This window comes from Arvicola amphibius, chromosome 7 (genome assembly GCF_903992535.2).
Source record: "Arvicola amphibius chromosome 7, mArvAmp1.2, whole genome shotgun sequence".
Taxonomy (NCBI): domain Eukaryota; kingdom Metazoa; phylum Chordata; class Mammalia; order Rodentia; family Cricetidae; genus Arvicola; species Arvicola amphibius.
The window spans coordinates 106,593,238-106,618,757 of record NC_052053.1 but is presented as its reverse complement, the minus strand read 5'-3'; the positions used below and the strand labels follow the sequence as shown (position 1 = coordinate 106,618,757).

Genomic DNA, 25,520 nt, shown 5'->3' with positions numbered 1-25,520 from the left:
AGAGGACCCCATCTTGTGAACGCAGGGCAGTCATGAAGACCAGCAGTGAGATGCATCTCTGTCACATGTCACCACCACTGCGAAGACCTCTTGTTTTCCACCATGGTAGTGACAGCATTGGCCCCTGCTTGAAAGCTAGGCAATCTCGGAGTGCAGAGAGACCCCGTCCAGCAGTTTTCTTCTCCCCGGGGCCAAGAGTCTCCACTCCTTCTGTCACCCTGTCTCTTGCAGGACCGTGCTTGGGCACGAGCTAAGGCAGCGCTTTGACAGTTCAAGCTGGCTGAACTGTTTATTGCGGGAGGCTCTTCCAGCCAATGGTAGAGGACGGCCCTTTACTGCTGTAGACAGAAGTAGCAGAGCTGTTCAACATGCTGGTGAGGTCTCATTTCAGCTGGATTTCCTGTTCAGTGTCGAGGTTCTTGGGCCTTAAAAAAAAAAAGAAAGAAAAACCAGAGGCTTCTGATCTCTCACAAGAGAAGGTTCAGAGCCACCTTCCTCCCCATGGCTTTCTCTTCTCTCCTCTGGACAGAAAAGGAAAACCCTGTCAGCGCCCCCACCAGCCTTGACTCACTTGGAGCAGTGTCCGGCAGTTAAAGTTCAAAAAAGTAAGGGACAGCCCTGGTGTCCTCTCAGCAATCTTAGTGACAGAATCCTCACCGTCTCCTAGGACATGGGCCATATTAAAAATCTATTTGAATGTTCTAAGAAAGTGGACTGGAGGTGTCTCTCAGTTGGCAGAGCACTTGCCTGGCTTACACAAATTTCAGGCTCAGTCCCAACTTCAAATAACCCGGGTGTGTGGAGCACACTTGCAATCCCAGACTGAGAGGAGCGAGCAGAAGAATCAAGTTCAAGGTCATCCTCAGGTACACAGTGAGTCCCAGACCTGCACAGGACATGATAAACAGAGTCTTGTGTATCTGGAAAGTACTAGATTTGAAAAACAACACCAAGAAGGCCTCAGCTAAGATCACTGATATCCAAATGACATCCCTCTCTAACAACAGAGCCAGCTAAGGGCCCTCTGTCTTCAACCTCTTGGTTGACTTTAACAAAATTCTCTGAGACATTGTCTAGACTTCACTTAAAGGTTTCTAAGTTTCAAATCAAATTACATCTGTTCTCACAGAAACACAAATTCCAGGGGAAGAGAGCGCCATCAACGGGCAAAGAGGACGATGACATGACTCTACCAGAAGGTGGCAGTATTGCTTTTCCAAATATCCCTCAGGGTGCCTGGACCGCGAAGCTGAGGTCGTTTTTTTGGAAAACTACTGGGCCAGGTTATTGACACTTCCGGTTCTGCATTCAGGGAAGGCCTTCTCCGATAAGGAGTGTAGCTTTGCTCTGTTGAACATTTCACCCATAGTAACCCTCAAAATATGAATATTGACCAAACCATTGTTCTTCTTTTAAAAGACATCAGTCAACGGTCTCGTAACAAGCTGTCCTTGCAAATTTTCCTGATGAAAGTTCTGAGCAGGAATCTGAAGTAAAGGGCCTGGGGCCTTAAGAAGACTTGGGTACAGATCAGAAAAAAAAAAAAAACTATTTATAAAAATCAACAGGATACCTGCACTTGGAACTCTGGTTCTAGTTTAATTGGATGTTTCTGAGTCGTTTTGCCTCTTGGACACCAAGTAGATCAATCCCATCCGACCCATAGATCTCTCTTCATCTTTAGTTTATTGTGCGAAGTTTACTTTGCTCTTTTGTTTGTTTGACTTGAACTGTCTCAACACCGTACGTTTGTGGTGATGATGACAAAGAATTAGCCCTTCTCCCTGGGACATTTTCCGTTAGTTTTTATTGTTGTTGTTGTTTGCTGAACAACCATGTAGCTCTGGACTCTGAGGCCCTGCTATGGCAGCGGCTAAGGCTTGCAGGTCTGCAGAGGTGTTTCTTAACAGGCTATTTCCTACAGAGAGCCCAGAATCCTATTCACAGGGAACAAAAACTGTGTAACCAACAATTTGAAAGGAAAAAAAGAAAAAGAACAAAAGGGGAGTGGGGCTCTCGTTCCCCACAGTTCTAGCCCCGTCGCAGACAGTATGTGGCATACTTACTAATGCATTATGAGAAAGGACAGAAAGTATTCTCTACCATCCTCAGCTTTCTGAGACATCACCGGCACTAATGACAATCAGTGGCCTGTCTCGGGTCTTTTTTTTCTCTACGAAGCAGAGGCTCTTGTTCAGTTACCATTCAGCCCAAGTCGCTTCTGGAGCACGGCATATGCTCGGGTCCAGGAAAGCCGCGGAGGCCCGCATCTCTGGCACACTCTCATCGACGGTGGAAACCACATTGCAGGAGTAGGAGGGGCGGCTGGCTGCCTGTCGTATCATTTTACTGTGTTTACAGGGCAAAGGGGAGCAGTCAGTCCACACCTTCCGCTCACTCCTCTCCGACGTCTCCGGTTTGAGATCCTTTTCCCAGAGTTCATTTCTGCGAGCACAGAGGGGGAACGCTGTTGAGAGAGACCCAAATCTGGACGGTAGCAGCTGCTGCCACCTGCACCTATCCCCCCAGATGCCTGCTTTTCAGCTTCAGTGGGCTTCAAAAGTTAACTGCTGAGACAGGGCTTGCCAAGAAAACTGACCACAAACAGAAACTACACCGTGGCTAAAATTAAAACTGCATACCAGTCATGCATTTTTAACGGGAGCGTTTATGGAAATTGAGCCCCAGTGTTTAGACAGCCTTTTACTTCATTGGTTATTTATGATGCTTTGGACACGGAAACAGGAGCTCGACAGGAAGGCCAGGAAGGGGAGGGGCCGAGCTACCAACAGCCTGTCCTCTTGTAAATGAAAATAAAATTCTTGCTTTCCCCAAACTGCAATCAAATTTAAAAAAAAAAAAATCTTCAAAAGAATAAATTACTAGGACTTCAGTACTCTTTTTCCATTTTTTTAAAAAAAGCCTTTTCGATGAACAAGAAAAGCTGATTGTTCAGTGCCTTTGGTGGGGCAAAACAGCTAACAGGGGAGATATATTATCATAAATAAACAGCAACAAAAACTTAATACAATGGATACACTGACAAATAGATTTTGTTTATATATTAAGGATTATTGCCGTTACAGGTTAATTTATTTAACTAATAAAATGGGTATTAGCATAGCGTTTGATTTGAGAAGTGGGGAAAATAAGGCTTAAGAACCCCAGAAATAGTTATCCCCAGAGATGTTCCGTTCCCCACTGCTGATGCAGGATTCCGCAGCTTTCAACTGACAGAGGAATCTTTATTTAAAACCTGCGTATGAGATTCGTATGAGATTCACTGGGGAGGGGGAATGTTACAAATTGCCTGGGCGTGGGTTTCTAGCAACAGATTCCCCTATACAACAGTGAGTGGCTGCACCTGGGGCTGAGTCTCAGCAGACGGCCATTACTCCTTTGATTGTAATCTCTGGAATTAAGACCTCAGTCCTAAACAAGCCTCCAAGATGACCAACTGGCTAGCCTGCTGTCTTCAGAGAAGCACAGAATGCTGGGCTATGGGTCCTGAAAGCATGAATTGGACTCCTCACTCACGTTTGAGACCGTATCTAGGAATATGGTAATCAAACTAAAGGTGCCTGGAACAGGTAGGGAAGCTGGAGCCTTCCGGCAAGAACCAATGGGACAGCCCATTTGTGTTTCAGGAGGAAGCCCCTTGAGTCACACATCACCATTCTGGAGCCTAAGGAAGCTGTTCCAATTTCTGTCTCAACAAAGTCAGATGACGGAGCTCCCAGGGTAACTGAAAGGCAGCAGTCAAGACACCAGCCCTGCCTTGATTGGCCTCACTGACCGGTTTGCCCCTGACAACACACAGGCTTCCCTCCAGTCAGTGGATACCCGAGGACATTGCAATACTCCAAGGAGATTTGCTGATAAAGGCCATCTTCACCTAGCCCAGACAGATTCAGGCCCTGTTGGCTCCTACCTTTCCCTGAGTCTGTTCTTTCAAAAGTGAAGCTGGGGCCCTGAACCAAGCTGAGGTCAAATTTGATAAGAAGAGGTGACAAGGTTGATGGAACTTACAGGAGCCATTGCATCCTTTGTCACATAGACTCATTAGGCTGGCCTGACGGGCAGGGCCGCTTGTCATGACAGACCTTCAAATACTGTGTGTACCTCTTTCCTAAGGACTCTGATAAGAGCAGTTAAAACATCTTCAAAGGGCTGGGGCCGTATCATGGTGGTAGAGTACTTACCTGGCAAGTGTCAGACCTTAGTTCCATCCCCAGCAACACACACACACACACACACACACACCAGACAAAACCCATTTTTGGAAGCGTACTATAATCACATACTTAGACTTGGTGCTAGCCACCTTCGGCTCAGCCTACTACCATGAATAAATGGTTGCATTTTCATAATATAAAGCTACAATGGCTTCTTATGGTATGAAAGTATCCACTTCAGATCATACACAATTTCATACACCTCAACCAAAGTTGCCTTATTTAAAAAGACAGGATAATTTTCTGTGTAAAGGGGCCAGCTAATTAAGGGCCAACTCCTGCCACATACTCTTTTTTTAAACAACTTATGAGCTGCAAATGATTTATATACTTTCAAATCATTGAAAGAATTTTGAAACCTCCAAAGAGAGATGGGGATGCAATTCAGTTAGTACAATTCTTGTCTGGCATGCATGAGTCTCTTGGTTCGATCCCCTGCCTCAGGCCTGTAATGCCAGCACTAATGAGGTAGAAGCAGAAGAGATCAGAAGTTCAAGGTCATCCTTGTCTACGTAGTGAATTCCTGGATTGTATAAAATTCTCTCTCAATCAAACCGACTAAACCCAAAAGAAAAATAATATTTTAAGGCATTTGAAAAGTTTATAAATTTGCTGAGGCTCAGTGGCATTCCTCCCTGCCTGTACTGTTTATGGCCTTGGAGCAGGGACTGCAACACACGTGAGCAGCTGAAACATACACAGCATCACTAGCAGAGCCTATAATATTTATGCTACTAGTATGTTATTATACATGTAAATATATGTATTTGTACCTGGCCCTTTATAGAAAATGTCAGCTCACCCCTTTTCTGGATTAAAGGGCAAAGATAAGGGCCAATCAAATGCAGTAGCGGCTCCGACTTGTTTGCTTTATTTCCTTGCTTTCTGTGAGATCTAAGGTTGGGACATTTTGAGTCACAGTTTTTGCTGTGTAGTCCAGACTGTCTTCTGGTTTGTCATTCCTTTGCCTCAGCCTCTCTATTATTGACATTACAAGCAAACATGCAGCATCACTATGCTTGGCCAGTATATGATTGGGGTTTTTCCCCTATAAATTTTATATCAAACAAAGATTTGAGCATTCTAGGTACTTAGCAACATCCCCAACTGGCGTGTGATTCCTGTTGGACCTAGGTTGGGGAGAAAGGGAAACTATAGAAAACCCTTTGGGAAATGTGTATTCTGTGCAATTAAAAAATGCTAAATCCCTGATGTAGTGATGGAATTGTGCCTACGTGGGAGGGCATCTTTTCACTTGGAAACTATATTCTGATGTATTTAGGGCAAAAGGGTTGAATAGCTGCAACTTTCTTACAAGCGATTTGTTCCTATTATTTTGACATTTCTATGGGGCCGAAAATGTTCAAAACAAAAAGTTGGAGGAAATAAAAGCAAACCTAAAAACACATAATTTGCACAGGAGTCCCCGGCGAGAATGTAAATGAGCCATTAATGGGCACCACACGCTGAGGGTCAGTCAGTGAATGCAGGCAGTTTGAGGTTTGCAGAGAAACCTCCTTGGCAAGTTGTACTTCAGAGTGTCATCCATTGGCCCACATCGCTCCTCTTTGTGGCTGTGTCTAAATTCTCCTTCCTATTTTTCCTGAGTCTGTTCCAGAGTGTGAGGGGTTGACCAAAGATTTACTTGTTTTCTGATCTCCACACTCAAAGTGAATATGATAGTCAGTGTTTAGCCTGTCTTTCAAGAAATAGTTTTCAAAATACCTCCCATGTAAATATATTTTGGGGACTTTCTTTCTTTGTTTTTCTAGTGAGGCCTTGAAATCTATCATTAACTGCCTCTTAACCTTTTGAAAATTAATTGCAGGGCTGAGGAGAGGTCTCAGCTGGTAAAAGTGATCGCTGAACAAGCATGGGACCTGAGGTTGATGCCAGGGTACGGGATCCTTGACCTATATTTAAGCTCTAGGGATCCAGAGACCAAAGGATCTCCAGGGTTCACTGGCCAGAACCAGCTTAGCCTTGTCAGAGAGCCCCACTAATCAGAAAGCCCTGTATTCCAGTGAAAAACTCTCCCAAAAGACAAGGTAAGTGGCTCTTGTAGAACAACACGCAAGGGTGATCCGGATCTGTGTGTGCTTCCACACACATTCCACACACTCACCTACACACTATCAGGAAAAAAAAATAATTTTCTAAGATGCACCATCTCTTTAACCAGAATAAACTCTTAACACACCCACAATGATCAGATCAATATGTACCCCTCGTTATTTTGCATTTTCTGCCGCTCTTTCATCCGTGTATTTTTTTTGTCTGTGGACAGTTGTTTTGGGGTTCAGGCACCAGCTGGGCTGTAAATTGTTTTCAAAGGCTGCTTGGAGGTCAGTAAGGGCTTTCAACTCAGCAGGCAGGACCCACGAAGCAGCATGCTGCCAACCCTGCCATCACTGTGACTCTTCAGAACCGTGACTCCCTGTCAGGTCGGCTCATTGTAAGATAAAATCTATGTCATAGCATTGGTTTTGTCTGATTGTCAAGGAGAGATTTTGCAGGCTGTCGCTCCTCGAGGGAAGCAAAATGGCATTTGTTTTATTAATGGAGCCAATGGTTTCTTCAAAGCAAAAAATGCAGATTAGAAACAAATTACTCTTTACCCACTGGCTGCGATTTAAAACAAACCCCCCCAATGGAGACAGAAGTGAACCGAGCCTAATTCAATGTAAAACGCATGAACCAGTTTCTAAAAATAAAATTGGAAGTGCTTTGGTTGTAACGAGCTTCGTTCCAGGAACCTGAGTTATATGAGTGTCATATATTGTTTTATGGAACTTGGAGATTAGAATGATTTTTGGTAGACATCGCGTCGGCTTCCTATTTGAACCAGTCCAACACAAAGCTGAATAGAATTATAGAGGAAAAAAATGAGTGATCGTTACTGGCAGTGAAACAGCCAGACGTTGCCAATATCTTTTAAAACACATATACATGCACTTTACCTCCCTTTCAGCTTTTATTGGCTGTGTCCGCACAGACGGCGAATTCTCCAGCAGCGGTACCTCTCAACCCTGATTCCTGGACTGTTGGAACTGCTCAATGGCAAGATCCACTCCTGGGTTTGGAGGAAGGGGAGAGTGTTAAGCGATTTGTGACCCTAGTATTCCCAACTGCCATTGGAGGCTAGCCTTAGCCTCTACTTCCAAAGACATTAAGGTCCGGGAGAAGCGAATGCTTGATGAGCCTTGCAAGTCTTTAGCAAAAAGGAGCCTGGAAGTTCAACAATCAGACATTTTGTATTTTATATCTTTCCCCTTTGGTAATTTCATTTTATTTCCCAGTCATTCTAACATTTATGCTGAATGTTAAGGCTGGGGCTGGGGCCCATTGCCCTATGAATGGGAAACATAAAAAAAAACAGGAAGAACAAAAGAATGTTCTAAGGGCAAAGCTCAGAAATTTGAATTGAACTTCAAAATGAGTTCTACCTATGATGGTGGGGTGGTAGGAGTGGGGTTGATTCTGGAGGAGTAAAAGAAAATATCGTTTCAGAATAAAGCAAAAGTCCCATTGGCTCCTCCTGCCCCACTATCCACCACCCCAAAAAATAAAACAGAAAATTCGAGGGTAGGAGCAAGAAAGAGCCGCAAGATACAATGGAGGCCCTGGTGAGAAGTTTCCAAACATTACTTGCTCTTGGTTCAAAACTCGAGGAAAAGATGATGGGAACTCAAAAGGAGAGATGAGAGGATAGGACATCAGGAGACTTCCAGTCTGCAGTGCTGAGAAAGTTGAGCTTCCATGGTCCCTCATAATAACCAGGAGTGATCTCCACAAAAATACTTCCAGGCAGGGGCTTGGGAACCGGGTATCACACCTAGGGAGCCTCCAAATGGCCCTGGGGTTTGAGAAAACGTGGAAAGAATTAAACTGCCCTTGCCGAAGAGAACAATTGTCTCCAACCGTAAAGTTGTGGAGGGTGGGACAGCCTTTGTCAGCAAAGGAGAAAATGTCTCAGGTCCCAGGGGCTCCTCAGGAAGCAGGCATCCCAGTCACAGTCTTGCAGGAGCCGGCGGCAAAGTAAGTATTTGCATACCGGAGGTTTCTCACAGGCTGCCAAGATTACACATAAAATCCCTGAAGCCTCAGCCACTCCACCGGAGGTGAAAGAAGGGGAAGACAAGAGAGAAAGCAGAGGGGAAACAGGAAACATAGAGACTAAGCACTCCTGAAGAGACAGTTTCCCCTAAATGCAGCCGTTCTCAACCAGACAGGAAAAAGCACATCTTCAGTCTTTCCTAGTTGGCATACCTAAAAGATGAGAGTGGCTGACATCTTGTGGGTGGAGGCCAAGGATGTTGCCTAGGACACTCAGGACGAAGAATTATCTAGCCCCAAATGTGAATGGGAAGGGTTAGCTTCAGGGAGAAGTCATGCCTCCTCAGCCAAACAGAGTGAACAGTATTGACACTGAGAAACCCTGTGCCAAATAGTCAAATTATTATTAACAGCAAAAATCAGAACAAGAAGTGTTTTAAAAAAAAATAACACTATCTATGCCTGCATACAGGGCACGCATCTGTCTTCCCAGTACCGAGGAGGCTGGGGCAGAAAGACTTCAAGTTCAAAGCCCGCGGAGTCACTAAAGTGAGGCTCTTGTCTCTGAAAGCGGTTTTTACACATGCGTGTTTCTGTAACAATTAATACTGATGCAGATGTATAAATGATAGTGCAATGTTGGCAGTAGGAGAGAACGAGGGGCCGGGAGATGGCTTGGTCAAAGAGTTTGCCATGCAAGCATGAAAATCTGAGCTCGGATCCTCCACGCGCACATAAAAAGCCTTGCACAGTGGAATACGCCTGCAGCCCCAGTGTGTAGGAGGTAGGAATAAGATTTGGGGGGCTCACTGGCAAGTTCCAGGTTCTGAAAGAGCCTATCTCAAAAAATAAGACGAAGGGAGATTGAGGAGGGCAGTCCATGTTGACCCCTGACCCTCACAAACATACACGAGTACATGTAGCTGCAGCAGCCAACAGTGTAAAATGAGCCAAATTCATCGAATAACAAAAGAATATAGATCTTTGAAATTCGAAATTGAACTTCCTGGATCAGGGAAGAAGAGATAAGAGCCAGAGAGCACAGGGAAGGGTGAGCTTCAGGTAGAAGTTGTGCCTCCTCAGCCAAACAGGGTGAGAAGAATGGACACCCCACAGGTAGGTTTGCGGACAGTATTGCAAAACGTGGAGAATTTCTATTCTATCATAAAAAATAAAACTGTGATGTGTCCCAGGACGAGGAAAACTCGCCTGTCCAAACTGAGAGGAAAGAGAAACCAGGACGCATGAAGGATTTGAAGTAATTCTGAAAGAGTGGGCAGGGTCAGTCAGTGAAGACACTTGGCAGACACATGGACGACATCCAGCTCCCAGCTGAGATAAGGGACCACAAAACTCTCGAGGTGACAGCAGCCTGTAGTGTGACAGCTCCCCAGCACTTCTCAGCCCATGCAGTCAGAGGAGAGAAACAACAAATAGGCAGACACGAGGTTAGGGTCTGAGCAGAGGCTCCCTAAGCAGAACCTCGGTCAGAGTCACAGGGGGAGCACTTCAGAAACTTTCTTTAAGGAAACTGAAACATCCACACACAACGGAGGACTCCGTCCCAGAGTGTCTCCACAATCTGGTGGTTGTCCCCATCAGAAGTTTCAGAGGGAGTTCCCCAGTGATGCCCAGCCTCCTTAGCCACCACTAGACACCACCAGAAGACCTCTGCCAAGGGGGAGCTGGAGCTGTGGGCTGGGCAGGAGGGTAACCACACTGCTGTCACAGACCTGGAACTACAAAGAGCGAAGCTGACAAGGTCAGGAAGTCAAACAGCATGTCCTGTGTGGAGAGAGCTGACAGCAGGCCTCAGGGAAACAGAGAGGTTTTATGGAAGGGGGTATCATTTCTGTAAAGCTGCTTTCTTCTAAACAATGGTCCAGAAATGCTTGCCATTTCTCGGATACTAATTAAACACTAATATTTCCAAACACCAATTGCATCGCTTAATGCTCCCTTACCCGCAGGAGTTCAAGGAACGGTAAACTTCCTCTGCTATTCAAAGATGCCACCCCATAGCGTGAGGAGTAAAGAAATGAGCCAACCTTGGGTGTTGAAAAAACGAGGCCCTGAAGGGAGAGGCTGCTCCTCACTGACAGCTCCCTTGGTTTTCCCACACCTCTGCTTCTTGTCATCTGGCCCCTAAGACACAGAAAAGGAGACAAAGCTGTGAGAGCAGTCACACAATTCATAATTTTCCAGTTTCCTGTAGGCTTATATTTTTAATTGTTTTTAAAGTAATTCTTCTAGGACGGAAGGAAGATTTTATTCCCAGTTCAGATATCAGTCTGTGTGTAGACTCAGTTTCACCCTCTATAAAATAAGACACTAGCAATGGAAAAGCTCTGTCCAATGGGTCTGATCTGGCCCTGGGCACATGAAGACATGCGTACTGTGTGTGTCCTGCTGTCCACCCACCCACCCCCTCTGCCTCTGTCTCTCTGTCTCTATCTCTGTCTGCCTCTCTCTTACACACACACACACACACACACACACGCACACACGCACACACACACACACACACGCACACACACACACACACACCCTGGTGCCTGGCTGTTTAAAACATATTAATTGCCACCAAAAGGCCAGATGATCTCTAAGGTTTCTTTCCGGTCTAATAAAATATGAAATAAATTAACTCTAAAAACACAGACTCAGGCAGATGGCAAATGTTGCAAGATAGGCATAAAAGCCCTCGGCCTCAGGTACCAGAGGCCCAGTCAGAGAGAACAAACTTGACACCATGGAGACCTTTGTTAAACAATCAGTTCCCTTGACTGCTCCCATCTGGCTGGCGAATTTGCTGCTGCCTTTTACACTGCATTTTAGAAGCCGTTAGCATCATCATTTTTCTAGAATGGCCTGCTTTCCCCCATGAAACCAGACTGATTTTCTCCACAGAACACTTGCTGCTTTTGAAGCTGTAACTCAATGGTCAATAGTCCTTATGTTCTTTCCTGAATGACAACGTACCTGAGAGAGAATGGAGTGCTAATCATTCCTGTTTGAACACAGACCAGCATCTGCAGAGAGGAAGCCTGGAGCCCATTTCTCTCAGTCACTTGATTCTGACAGGACCGTGAGTGGCTGGCATTCCAGCCCACCCTGGGGAATCTTGTCCAGACTCCATAGTCTCTGCACACCTACCCCTGGCATCCATTAGCTTTGACAGAACGTGCACGGCCTTCTCTTTGACTAAAGCCCATCCTATCTTGCTCTTCTATTGAGCCTTTTGTGCGCTAAACTATTCCCTACTCTGGTGTGGTGGAGACAGATCAATCATCCGGTTTGCTCAAAGAGAAAAGCTCGCGACAGCTGCGTGGAGGCAGGGGGATGGACGAGACATCCTCTAAAGATTCTAGCATTGTTGGTTTTTTTCTCTCTAAGTCGGATGCGTTAAAGGACTGTGCCTCATGCTATTCCACGAATAAAATATATTACTAAAAAAGAAACGCAATTGGTCTACAAAGACATTATAACCACCCCCACCCTGTGTCCAATGGAAACAAGGAATCATTGAGAATATACACAGGGAGACACCAGTTTCTGGACATCAAAGAAGAGGTCAAAGCAGCATAGGCTGGAGGAGTGGTGCCAGGAGCTTGGAGATTATGTTCAGGTGATGAACTGCACAGCTCCGGAGGCTCCAGGCCTGGGACACTTGAAATGATTAATGACTGAGAGCTATCTACAAGAGATCTTGGCAACAGAGTAAGAAAAGAAGAACTCGTGACTCAAAAACTACTTAGGGTTCTCTGCGAAACTGTGAAGGCTTGTTGAAATTTATAAATAATAATATGAATTTTTCTGACCTCCAGAAGTCTTCTGCAGTGCATATGCTCTGACCGGAAAGATGGGGTGGTGGTTCGCATAATCAGGATGATGGATGCTCTCTGCTCACTCCATTTATCTGAAAATGATTTTCTTCTCTACAAAGTATATTTGGTTGGGAAGTGTCTTAGCTAAAAGCTTTGTATCCCATCCTCGCACCTCAATAACCGATCATCTATACAGCAGACAAAACAGTCAACCTGTTGGCAAAATGTCAAGAGATTGAAATGAGGACCTGGAGAGAGAGCTTAGCGGTCAAGACCACCTGCCGCCCTAGCAGAAGACCCATTTTGCGTTCCCAGCACCCACATGGTGGTACCAATATGGCTGCAGCCTCCAGTTCTGGGGATTAGAAGCCCTCTTCTGGACTGTTTGGCACTGTACCAACGTGTTGCACTTACCTACAGAAAGACACAACACTTTTACACATAAAAAAAAGAAAAGAAAAAAACAGATAAAATAACATTTTAAAACATCAAAATGAAAAAAAACGCAACAAAAGGAAAGAGGAGGAGAAAAGGAGAAAACAAGGAAAAGGAAAAAAAGAGGAGGAAGAAGGGAAGGAGGAACAGAGAACTCTTCCAAGCGGGTGTTATGGAATGGTCTCAGGGAGGCAGACTTCCATCCCTCAGACTGGGGAGGCTGAACTAGCAAGTTGGAGAGAGGTGTGCTTAGCACCACATCACACACTTAGCACCACATCACACACATAGCTTGAGCCCTCCCACAATCCCATCATGTTTTGCTAGAGAAAATGACTTGCTGGGAGTGACTTTGAAAGGAAACCCTAGCTGGTGCATCCATTGTGAGACCCGCTGGTGGCCTACACACCAGGGAGGCTAGGAATGCAGTCCAGCACGGACCTGTAAGCTTGCCACCTTAGGAAGCTTTGGCTTTTAACTTGATTGCACAAGTGCCAAGCATGAACTTTGTAGATGACGGGGTTGGGCCACAAGGTGAGAAGGTTAGATCCACCTGCCAGGTGGCTGCTAAGACACCTTGGCAAAGCAAAGCTTACCATAGTTTCCTTTCTCACAGAGAGTGGTAAGATTGCTAAATTGATAAACTAGATTTACGAGGATGCTACTAAGACAAAAGGGAGAATTTTTGCGATATTCTAGCAGTGGCGACAGTACAATCAAATCTAAAATATATGTTTATACTATGATTGAAAAGGTGGACAGGGGAGGGTAGAGGGAAGATGAGTAAGCGTGGTTGAACTCATGTCTTCAAGTCTGCAGCCTGAGAAACACTACTGGTGGGGGAAGGAACCTGGGAAGGCGGAAAGGCCAAGGGCAGAGCAAGTAAGACATCTGCACTCCATCAGTTGGAAGTACAGAGCTAAAGATAATTATGGGAGTTAGTACCATATAGAGAGAGGCTGAGGTAAAAGAAGAAGGTTTGTAGAGTTAGGAGAAAATGATCAATAGCTAGAACCCTGTGAAACACGGGCAGTTAAGGCTTGGGTAGAAGGCGAGCAGCCAGCAAAAGCAGAGCTCTGAGAGTGATGGAGGGGGCCTGGAGAGAGCTGAACCTAGGACCAACGGGGAGGGGTTCCAGCAGAAAAACACAGGGAGACGCCAAGTAAGAGAGGTTCTGATGTAGCTCTTTGCACTTAGCCATTAAGAAGCTCTTAGCAAGGATACCAAGCAATGGAAGTCAATGTCACTTCGGAGTGAATATGGTGACTCCTCGTGTTATTCAGTCCTCTGGGACTTTCATAATGGAAAAAGGTTGTCGATGTCTTCCTATGGCTATTAAAAGATGTATGTAGGCTGGGAACGGAGCTCAGTCGTAGAGTGTTTGCCTAACTAAGCCTCGGTTTGATCCCCAGCATGGCATAAGCCAGGCAAGATGACACAGGCCTGTTGATGCCCCACCCTGGGGGTGCAAGCTGGGCAACCAGAAGGTTATACCCTTCTGTGTAGCAGGTTCCACACCGGCGTGGCCTAGGGACTATGGCTTGAAACAAAGCAAACAAAAGACTCATGCTAAAAGACATGGTTTTTGTACCTAAAAATCCAGCACTATTTACTTAGCTAGAGTCAAACTGTTGCTATTGCTTCACCCCATGTGGCTATTTAAGATTTATTCATTTATTATGTATACAGTGTTCTGCCTGCAGTCCAGAAGAACACACTAGATCTCATTACGGATGGTTGTGATCCATCATGTGGTTGCTGGGAATTGAACTCAGGACCTCTGGAAGAGCAGTCAATGCTCTTAACCTCTGAGCCATCTCCATAGCCCCCCTATGTGGTTATTTAAATTCAAAGTCCCAAAATAAGAGTTCTTCAGATAATGAGCAACTAACAGGACTTTGATATCCCCCGAACCACTCCTGTAAGACAAAAACACATTACATATGTTCTGAGACCTTGACTTTTCCATTCCTACATTGTTTTAAGACTCATGTCATTGAGAACCAACCCTGATGGGAGTGGGCAGAATATGTTCTTATTTACCAGCTGAAGTGAGCCTCTACATGCCCGGAGAGAGTGCCAATAACGCACAGGACTCAGAAGTTTTGAAACCATGTTATTTGTGACCAATTTTTAACGCAAATTTTATGCATCAAAGAACTTTTATTTAAGTAGAGGAACTTTTGCCAGCACCATTGGCTCCTAGTAACCCCCAAATTGCACCTGGCAGAGTTAAATGATCAACACTGGCAATGAAGTGCTGATTTACATAAATCTACTTTTTCAATAAACTTCAGATTTGCACATCCTTCATAGAGAGCCATTTCAATTTAAACATGTGTGCAACCTGTGTCATTAAGATATACTTTAATTCTTAAATTTAATTAAAACATTAATAGTCTTTAAAATTACAAACTCTATTTGTAAGCCATACTATTTTAGAGGCACATAACTTGAATTCACATCAAATGCGCCCATCTATCACATTAATGTCATTTTTCATGTTAATGCCTAAAAGGACTTTGGAGAAGTTAATAGCTGATTCATTTAATCAAGTGCACTTCATTTATTGTTCGGCCTCCAATATGAGTTTTATACAAATATAAGTTGTATCGTCTTTAATCAAAATATTAGTCATTTAATGACACCTTGCTGTTTAATATATTCCTATAAGAAACTGATTCAACTTGCAAGGTATCTGTATTACTTTGAGTTAGATTCACTTTGACTGGGCTTTTGACCCAATCATGTGTTTTATGTGGAAGGCACATATTATTCTGCTTAAAATTGAGATGCTGGATCTCTGAGAAAGTGAAAGGTACAACTTGAATTATGAGCAGGACAGAGATTAAATCAGACAAAGAATGAACAAAATGTCCCCACTTCCAACACTAATTCTTTCTTCTACCACAGATAGGATGTCTCCATATTTACTTGCTCTCACCGTGTGACAGAATTATGTTGTCTGAATTTTTTTAAGGAGGTCCTTGCTTTATCATTTTTATCCGAAGGAAGCACTAAATCAATAAATCTTACAATACCTCCAACTAGCAATATCTAGTCACCAGAAAATTACATAATCCAAAAATAGATAACAAAATGTGTAATGAGTCTGCATGAACAGGTTCACGAAGTTAACATCGACTGCAGATAGAGCAGCTACATGAAGAAAGCCCAGCCCCAAGCAGCTCACAGTCTCAGAAAGGGAGGAGGGCTCTTTAAAATTGGGAAAACATTTCATTTGGGGAGGTCTTAGAGAAGGCTTCAGCAACAGAGGCTGAGACAGCAGGGGAAACCAACTTTTCATTCGCGTTCCAATTATGCAAAGGCCAGATCCCAGCTGATGAAGACTTGTGACAGCCAAATGGGCTCGAACAATAGAGCAGAGTGCAGCGAAGGCGTTCAAGTTCGGGGCTTTAAAACCAGAGTCGAATTTTCTTTAAGGTCCTGCCAACAGCACATAGCCTGCTTTTGCCCTGCTTCTTCATTGCCTCTCCTTTCCCTGCAATGTTTCAACCCTTTGTCTATAGAAATCAGAGAGGAAAATCATTTGTAACATGCTTTGTGCAAGCGAGGTGGGAATAACTGCGTGTAATAAAGAACACTGGTCGGCCCTAGCTGGAGACAAGTGGACAGACCAGACCACCCAGAGGTAACAGGGTAAATTTCCAAGAACCGATTATCTTCTTTCTTTATTTCACATTTCAGCATGGGAAAAAAAAAAAAAAACTACGGAAAAAATTAAGATAAAGGAAATTCATTCATAAGTATAAAAATCATCTTTTGAAATTTGGTTTGTTTCCTTTCAGGGGTGCTATGTATATGTGTATGTGAAACATCACTGAAAAGCATATTCCAGAAAACAATTAGGAAATCGCAAGCATATTGCTCATGGTACTGTGAAACTACCACTATTCATTCACCAGAGATCATCAGCACTATCAAACAAATGACTGTTGAAGACTTTTGTCTTGATCATTATTCTGTTGAATGGTCATGATATTAGTTATTTAATCAGTCCTCTCTGGCTAAATGTTGAGATTATTTTCAACTTTTTTGCCATTATGAATCAAGCTATGTGAAACATCTTTAGAGCTAGGCACAATGCTCATGCCTACAATCACAGCATTCAGGAAGCTGAGACAGGAGGATGAAAAATTCAAAGACTGCCTGGCCTACATAATGAGATTTTGATACAAAAATACATTAGAATAATATTTTGGGTCTTTATACATAAATACACTTATATTTTAATATAAAGTTATATACATACGTTTAAACATAGATATTTATATTTTATTATGTCATTTAGATGAAAGAAACTATATTTATCGAATGAAAGGAGAAAAATCACGATGAGTCTTGGTGTGCATTCTTTATTAGTTTTTAAGAGCAATTATATCAAATTTCACTTTGGTCAATATCGAGTGAGAATGTACAGTTCTCTAAAATTTCTCAAGTAGTTTTCTTTTCGTTTTTCTTGCATCACTAGTAGTTGATAACAGGGATTGTTTAAGCTATTTGTTTTTCCTTTGCGATGCCAGGGGTTGAATCCAGGGCCTTATGCATGGTAGGAAGCACTATAGCTGAGGAGCTACACTCTTAGTCTCTAGTTTATTTTACGTATTAGATGGTGAACAGGAAATGCTAATGTACTAAGATATTAAATGCATGCAGCCTTACCTGCTTTCTTTCTTGCAGCTCACTTTCTCCTTTTTTAAAGAATATTTTTTTATTTATTATGTATACAATAGTCTGTGTATATGCCTGCAAGCCTGAAGAGGGCAGCAGACCTCATTACAGATGGTTGTGAGCCACCATGTGGTTTCTGGGAATTGAACGCAGGACCTTTGGAAGGGCAAGCAATGCTCTTAACCGCTGAGAGGTCTCTCCAGCCCCACTTTCTCCTTTCTTAAACTGTTTAGTTCTCCTTGCCTTGGGAAAGGTGCTGCCCATAGTAGGCTGGTCTTCCTACATCAAATAGTAATTAAGACAATCCCTTATTCCCTCAGGCCAACCTGATCTAGATAATTCCTCATTAAAACTTGCTTCCCAGGTAATTCTAGGTTGTGTTGCATTGACCATTAAAACTAATTGGCATAGTATTGAATCTCTTAATCTTCAATCTAGAAGATAAAATCCTCCATCCCATCAAAAGAATGTTTTTTTTGTTGTTTTGTTTTTTTATAAGGCAGACCTCTGACTTCTTAAGGAATATACAGAGGGACCAAAAAATCTCCTAGGGTTACACAGATATCTATCAATGATCTGGGGCAAGGATGCTAAATTCATGTATATTATCCTTTGTCCTCCACCTCCATTATTTGAGCAACCTATTAAGCCTTTGAAAATCCTCATGTCTCCATGTCTTCTTAATTTCAAACACTTCTTAAGGTATTTGGTGTTGTTGGTCATCTAGCAATGGACCTATCAGGAGTGTGCATTAATTAGTAAGCCTTCCTCTTCTTTCAAGATCAACAGAAATTCTTCCTCTAATATCATTCAGCTACATTTTCTCTCCCATCCAATCCTTTTCTAATTTAATGTTTTTTTAAAATTCAACTATGGTCATGTTGAAGGCCAATATACTTATAAAACACTTAAAAGCTTATACAGCATCTTTAGAGATCAATGAAATCCTTCCTCCACAGATTTCATCCTGGAGAAAGAAAGCAGCAGCTGGCGAAGAGTGAGTAGTGGCAGCTGTGGAGAACTGACACCAAAGGAAGATGAGAAGTAACTTGTCAGCCTTTCTTGTGGCAAAGCTAAGCATGGCTCCTGACTTTGCATCTTTCTACTTATAATAGTTGGGATTATTAACAAACCAAGCCTGATATTAGGAAGAAAGGATTTTAAGACGTTTCAGTTCCACTTGGGAGTCTTTACATTTGGCCTTGACCTTGGGCATAAAAACTGTTGGTAGCATCTCACATGTTCACTCATTTGCTTAGTCAGTATTTTGGGATGCATTTCATAGACCAGATACAGCAGAAATAATTCTTCTCTAAGGAAAGGCCAAGAAGAGTTTGGGAAGGTTTTGGCCTATGATCTATATTAGCACAAATAAACTTCCAACTTTATTTTATAAAGCATCTCTTACAGGAATTCTGGAGCAATGTCTAGTCTGATCTCTGTTCTCATGGAATCATGGAATTTACACATGCTTAAGACCAACAAGCAAGCTGGCAGTGACAGTCCAGCACTACGGGTGCTCTGACAGTAACACAAAACAATAGTGTGGATCAAAGAGAGGCATTAAATCCAAAAACTTTGCATCCATGATGAGTCCTGTATTGGTAAATTTTGTCTCAACATGATTGAGTTAAAAGATATCTAGGTAACTGATAAAAATATTTTTCTGAATTTGTCTGTTAGGGCATCTCTAGATGAGACCAACATTTGAATCAGTAGACTGCATACACAAAGATTCAACCTTACCACTGTGGGTGGGCATCATCAATCCTTTGAGATCCTGCCCAGATCCAGCAAACAGATGAAACAAGGGTAAATTTTTAATTGAGCTAGGACATTCATTACCTCCTATCCAAGAACATCAGAGCTCTTAACTCTTGGCCTGCAGACTCCAAGATTTACAGCAGCAGAGTTCACCCCCACCCTTCCTCGGGCCTTTAACCTTGAACTGCTGTTATAAAAGCAGTTTCCTTGGGTCCCAGGTCTTTGAACTTGAGCCAAACGATCCAATCAACTTTTTTAGTTCTCCAGTTCATTAATGGTCTTGAGGACACCACTCCACTCCTTAGCATCTCGAATGTCAAAAGGAAAGCATGCACGCCATAGCCCAATATCTTAATGTTAGTCTGGTAGGGCAGAATATGAGGACTGAAGAACAAGAAATGTAGGAGACAAGTAAATAGAGAGGAGGCTAGAGATATGGATAGGACCAGCTGAGAGAAGGCCACTGCCGTGAGGTGGGATTTGAACTCTCGTCTAAGAGAAATGGAAGCAAGAAAAAGACAGCTTGGGGAACAAGGAAGGCAGAGGAGGGAAGTAAAGCTGGAGAGAAAGACTTCATCTGTACACTTCATCTGACAGAGGGTCTTGGGCTGAAGTCCTGCTGGTGGCAATGGGAATGGAGGAAGTGTGTGAGCTAATTTGCCCTAATGTGTCCTAGTCTGAAACGCTGCAGTGACAAACTGCTATCAGCAGGATGGCTTAGCAACAAGGGGTTTATAGCCTCCCAAACTAATCCTTGAAAATGGAGGTCTTGACAGGACTTTGCTTCCTCCAACAACTTGAGCAAAGAACTTCTTTAGGCTTCCTGTAGCTTTTGGGTTTCTGTGGGAGAGGGGGTATGTGTGTGTTTGTTTTCATGAGTGTGTGTACATGTATGCAAATGTGTGGATACCAGGTGCTGATATCGGATGCTTTCCTCCAACACACTCCACAAGAGATATTGAGACAGGGAGGGATCACTACACCTACCCAGCATTTCAGGGCTCACTACACCTGCCCAGGGTTTTAGCACACTCCAGGGATCCAATCTCCAATCTTTGCTCTTGTACAGCAAGAACTTCACCCGTTTTTGGAATCTTCTAGTAGTCTTGATGCTCCACAGTTTTTGAGTACAGCATGACAATCCCAAACAATCTTCTTGCCTGTGCCTGCTCAGACTCTTCCCTCTGTACGGCTGTGTTTCTGTGTTCAAATGCCCTTTTGTACAATGCTGGTTAGATTGAATTCATGATAATGACTTTATTTTAATCTCAGCATCAACCATGCTTCCAAATAAGGCCATATTCTAAGATGCAGAGGCCTGGGAATTCAATATAGTTTTGGAAATAACATAATTCAATCCATAACAGGCGTTCTTCCATTCAGGCTCCAACCTCTGCCTGTTGCCCTGGATGCCTAGAGATTGTGGCCCAGAACACCAGGTCACTCCTGGTTCCTCCTCATCCTCCTCACCATGGCTAGACTAGCCTTGGCCTAGGAAATGAGATCATTGGACCCTTCCTGCAATCGCTCTCTAGGTTTGCTCTCATAATACTGTCTGCACAGTGTTCCAAGGTCATGGCATTGCTGTTGCTGGTGGTCATTCATAGCGTCACTGTGACCTATTTTTCAATCCACGAGACCAGGGTATCTCAAAGGGTTATGTATAGATCACTAGCACTATAGGTTATCAACAGATGTAAGTACATAAAGAGACTTTCAGAGTTCAGCTCCCAAACGAATTTTTACAATTGTCACTGGCAGAAGGAGCTTCTAACTCTGTTTAATCACAAGAGATCATGTGCAGGGCCCTGTGCAGAAGCAACACCTGCGGGGTCCAATAAATAATTGATGATGTTGATATATTCTTGTCCAAGGACATTGCCCACAGAGGTCTAGAGGAAGAGCTTTCAAACGGTTTGTTCTCAATTGTACTAGAACTTGCGTCAGAACTTTACTTGTAAATATGTAGTATGCTGCGGTGACAGAGCGTTTTCTAAGCACGGGTGCCTTCCAGCTATTTATAGGCAAATCCTCTGTAGAGCAGCCGTAGGTGGGAAACTCCAAGGGAATGTGTGGGTTGGCAGGATGACTAAGCTCGCACCTACAGTAACGGAAGAGCTAAAGTCATTGCAGTAGAGCGAGCCCAAATAAACCATTTCGTCTTCTGAAACAGTTACTGAAAATGTCCTATCAGGTGTTTTTGTCCATTTCATTTGCCACTTTATAAGGACGGGCCACCTTTGTGGCACTGCTCACAAAGACGATGCTTCTGCTCAGTTTCCTTAAGCCCGCTCTTGCGAACAGCAATGACAACTATTAGGAACAACGAGCCTGGGCTGGGGAAGGAGCTCAGTAGTGAAACTTAGCATGAATAAAGTTGTTCTGTCCCAACACATACACACACACTCACACAGTTATCACATACATATACATATATGTGCACAAATATACATACATGCACACATGAATTCACATGCACACATGTACAGTATACACATGGGTGTACCTGCACACACACACATACACAAAACACACACATTCACCAGATTGCATGAAGCCAACCTTTGCTCTGTCTTATTTACCTAATCATTTGTTTGTTTGCAGGGATGAGAATGGTGTTTAATGAGACAGGCATCAAGATATGTCAAGTGTCTGTCAACATAGAGCCTTCCCCCGGTGCTAAAGTGTCCATGCTACAGACCTGGGTATGCTGTTCCTCAGGTACCCTGTGGTGTGAAGCCACAGAGACTGGAGGAGGATTGGCTATTTAGTCATCCTTCTTAAACTTGCCACTGATGCAGGACACCCAGACTGGGATCAGCTGCCAGTCCATGACCCCCAACATCCCCATGGCATCTATAGAACCCTACATGGCTGTAGGGGTCCAGTTCCTGGGTGATTCACAGTAGCATGGGCCCAGGAACCTGCTCAGCATTGTGATCAGGTCTGAATACTAGGGTCACTCTGATCTGTGGCTCAACAGTAGCGTCTTAATAATCTGTTTTCACGCTATGTTCATAATTCCGAATGTAAACCCATCTCCTGATTTTTCTGCATTGTTACAGGTAGCTTGTTTTTCTTTGGGGGAGGGATGGCAGGTGCTAGGGTTGAACACAAGGCTTTGAGCAGGCTAAGCATATATTCTAGGGATACTAGTCTCCCAGCCCCCGCAGTCTGTTGATGATGCCAAGGTGAAGGTGTTTTGTAATGAGAGGCAAAGCCAGGAATTGTTGGACCTCTGGCTCTACCCGACACTGGATAAGATGATCTGGCTAAGGAGTCTTGACTGCTGCCATCTCGTCTGGCACATGCACAACACCACACTGAGCTTGGGTCCTCTGTGTGCAAAGCCTATTAAGGCTTCACCTAGAGTCTCAGGTCCTCACTGTCACCAAGTATCCATGAAGTTAGATGTATATAATGCTGCCATTATCACTGTTCCCACTCCACTTCAAAATACTTGCCTTACTTGGGAATTTAAATTTTGTGATTGATTAAAGTCATTCACTTTAATGTTACATTATAGAAGAGGAATGTGTTTGGTTAAATGCAAAAGGAAGAAAAAGCCAGACATAGTAGTATGGACCTGTAATAACAAAAATAGCAGCACTAGGCAGGTGGAGGCAAGAGGATCAGGAAGGAGTTCAAGATCATCCTCAGCTACATAGCAAAGCCAGCGTGTGCTATCTGAGACAGAGAGAGAGAGAGAGAGAGAGAGAGAGAGAGAGAGAGAGAGAGAGAGGCAGACACAGACAGAGTACAGAGAAAGAGAGAGAATATGAGTAAAGTTTTCAGCGGCCCTCTACATGGCTACTTCCACATGACGTATAAATAGGAGTATCTTTGTCATTTTTTGTTGTTGCTATTGCTTTTGCCAGTTACCCAAGACTAGGCAACTTACCTAGAAGAGAAGTTTATTTCCATAATGGTTTTGAGTCTAAGGAGTCCAAAGAAATGCCACTGGCAGTTGCTTAAATCTGGTGAAGTGAATTACGCTATAGTAGAAAATGGGAAGACAAGAAGGAGCCAGCAAGAGAGAGAGGAAGACAGGATGAGCTTCATTTTACGGACTCTAGCAGTAAGTGGCACTCTTTTGAGACAACATGATAAGCTGATTATCAGGATGGAGCTTCCATGCCCATTTATTTGTTTTCATTGGTTAATCAATAAAGAAACTACTTGGCCTGATAGGCAGAACTTAGGTAGGCGGAGAAGACAGAACTGAATTCTGGGAGGAAGAAAGCAGAGTCAGAGAGAGCCACCATGGAGCCACCAGGTCAGACATGCTGAATCTTTCCCAGTAAGCCATGACCTCGTGGTGATATACAGATTAATGGAAATGGGGTAAATCAAGATGTGAGAGTTAGCCAATAAGAGTCTAGAGATAATGGGCCAAGCAGTGATTTAATTAATACAATTTCTGTGTGGTTATTTCGGGTGTAAGGTAGCCAGGCAGCTGGGACAAACAAGGGGCTGCCTCTCCTTGTAACAATTTACTGTCTTTTAAGCCCCATCTCCCTCCAATGCTACACTGGGCACCAAGTTTCCAAAGCACAGGTGAATTTGTGGGTTGCCCACTTCAGTTTTGAAAAGATGCCTTTCCTCTTCTTGTTGATTACATACCTTCCAATCCACAGTTCTCTGGCTCTTTACTCTCAGCCTTGCAAATGTAAACACAGTGCTTTGATGGGCTTATGTGTGGACCCCAGGGAGACCCGGTCTTTCATCTCCCACCATGAAAGTGCTCTCCGAAACCCAAACAGAAGGTGAGAAAGCTTTGATCTTTAACTCCACTTCATCTTCTCTTACAAATATAAGAATTTTTGTTTTTTAAATATTACAGGTAGCTTGAGAGTCCCAGGCAATATAAATAACCACACTCGTCTCTAGGTTCCAAATAAACATACATTAAACCACTTCCTCAAAAGATTTCTTAAGGACTGGGGACATGACTCCATGGATAAAGCACTCACCACCTAATTGTGAGGACTGGAATTTAGATTCATAGCATCCCCAGAAAGCTGTTGGGAAGCCAGATTAGGCTACCCCAATCCCTGTATTCGGGAGGTGGGGATGGGGGGGGATCCAAAGCAAGCTGTTTAGTTCTGGGTTCAGCAGAAGACATTGTCTCAGTAAATAAAAGTGGAATATGACTGAGAAAGATACACAATGTCCACTTCTGTCCTCACACACACACATTTGCACACACACACCTGAACACACCTGCACACACATGCGAACAAGTGTGCACCATACACACAGGATTCCTTTTTAAAAAAATACTTCTTAATGTGTCTAGGTCTTCAGCTGTCAAAAAACAGCCCCACTGGAAAGACAGCTCAGTGCTTGCTATACAAGCATGGGGACCTGAGTTCAAACCTAAGCACTCACAAAATGCTGAGCTCAGCTGCACTCGTGCCCATAACCTTGGAGCTATTTGTGGGTTGGCAGCAGGAGGATCATAGGGCTTGCTGGTGGTTGGCCTAACTGCAGATTCTGGGAAGACCCTGTCTCAAGGGAATAATGCAAAGAATGATAGACCACCACACCTAATGTCTTCCTCTGGCCTCTATGAATGCATAGGTTTGAGCACTTGTACACACATGTGCACATATCAGCACATACATGCACACACACACACAGACACACACATGCAGCCATAACATGCCACTAAAATCTATATTGAATGCACAGAACTTCTGAGAGGCAAGCAGAATGTTGTTTAACTTCAAGATCAAAGCGCCTGTTTCTTGGTTGAAGAGTGAGTTGCTGTTGTCATTGCAGGCTTTGCAAGTATATGATTTCTTTTTTGAGACAGGGTTTCTCTGTAGCTTTGGAGTCTGTCCTGAAACTAGCTCTTGTAGACCAGACTGGCCTCGAACTCACAGAGATCCTCCTGCCTCTGACTCCCAAGTGCTGGGATTAAAGGTGCAAGTATATGATTTTAATCTGATGTCCATTCCATTTCTTTTGCTTCCAACAACATATTCACGCTGAGCTAAAGTCGAGTTTTAAACGTGCTTGAATCTATAGAAAATAGATAAAAGCAAAGGGACCTCGATGCTGATTCCAGGCAAACATCAACGCCAAGAACAAGACTCACAAAACTGGCTCAGCTCGGCTTCAGGTCAAGCTCAGTTCAAAGACATTCCATGAAACTGAGTGATCCAAGTACAAACTGTGTTCAGCGAGGCAGCCTTTTGAGTGTTAGTCTGAATTATTATAAGACAGGACAGTCTTATAATTTATGGCAGTCTCCCTAGCCCCCTGCCGTGACCTTTGTGGAAGAACTCAACTATCACTGACAGATGTCCAAGGTTATGGAAGAATAAGAACCTCACCTTATAGATGAGCAAGTCAGCATTTCAAGATGCAAAGAGAGGAGAACAGAAGCAGCAACCACTGTTACTCTAGAGCAGTGGTCCTCAACCTTCCTAATGCTGTGACCCTGTAATACAGTTCCTCATGTTGTGGTGACCCCCAACCATAAAATGACATTATTGCTACTTCCTGA

The 25,520-nt window shown here is 43.6% G+C and overlaps 1 pseudogene; it reads right to left on the bottom strand.

Annotated features, from left to right (window-relative positions):
- Positions 1-21,773: 21,773 nt before the first annotated feature.
- LOC119818387 lies at positions 21,774-21,941 on the bottom strand (annotated as a pseudogene).
- Between the last annotated feature and the right edge of the window lie 3,579 nt (positions 21,942-25,520).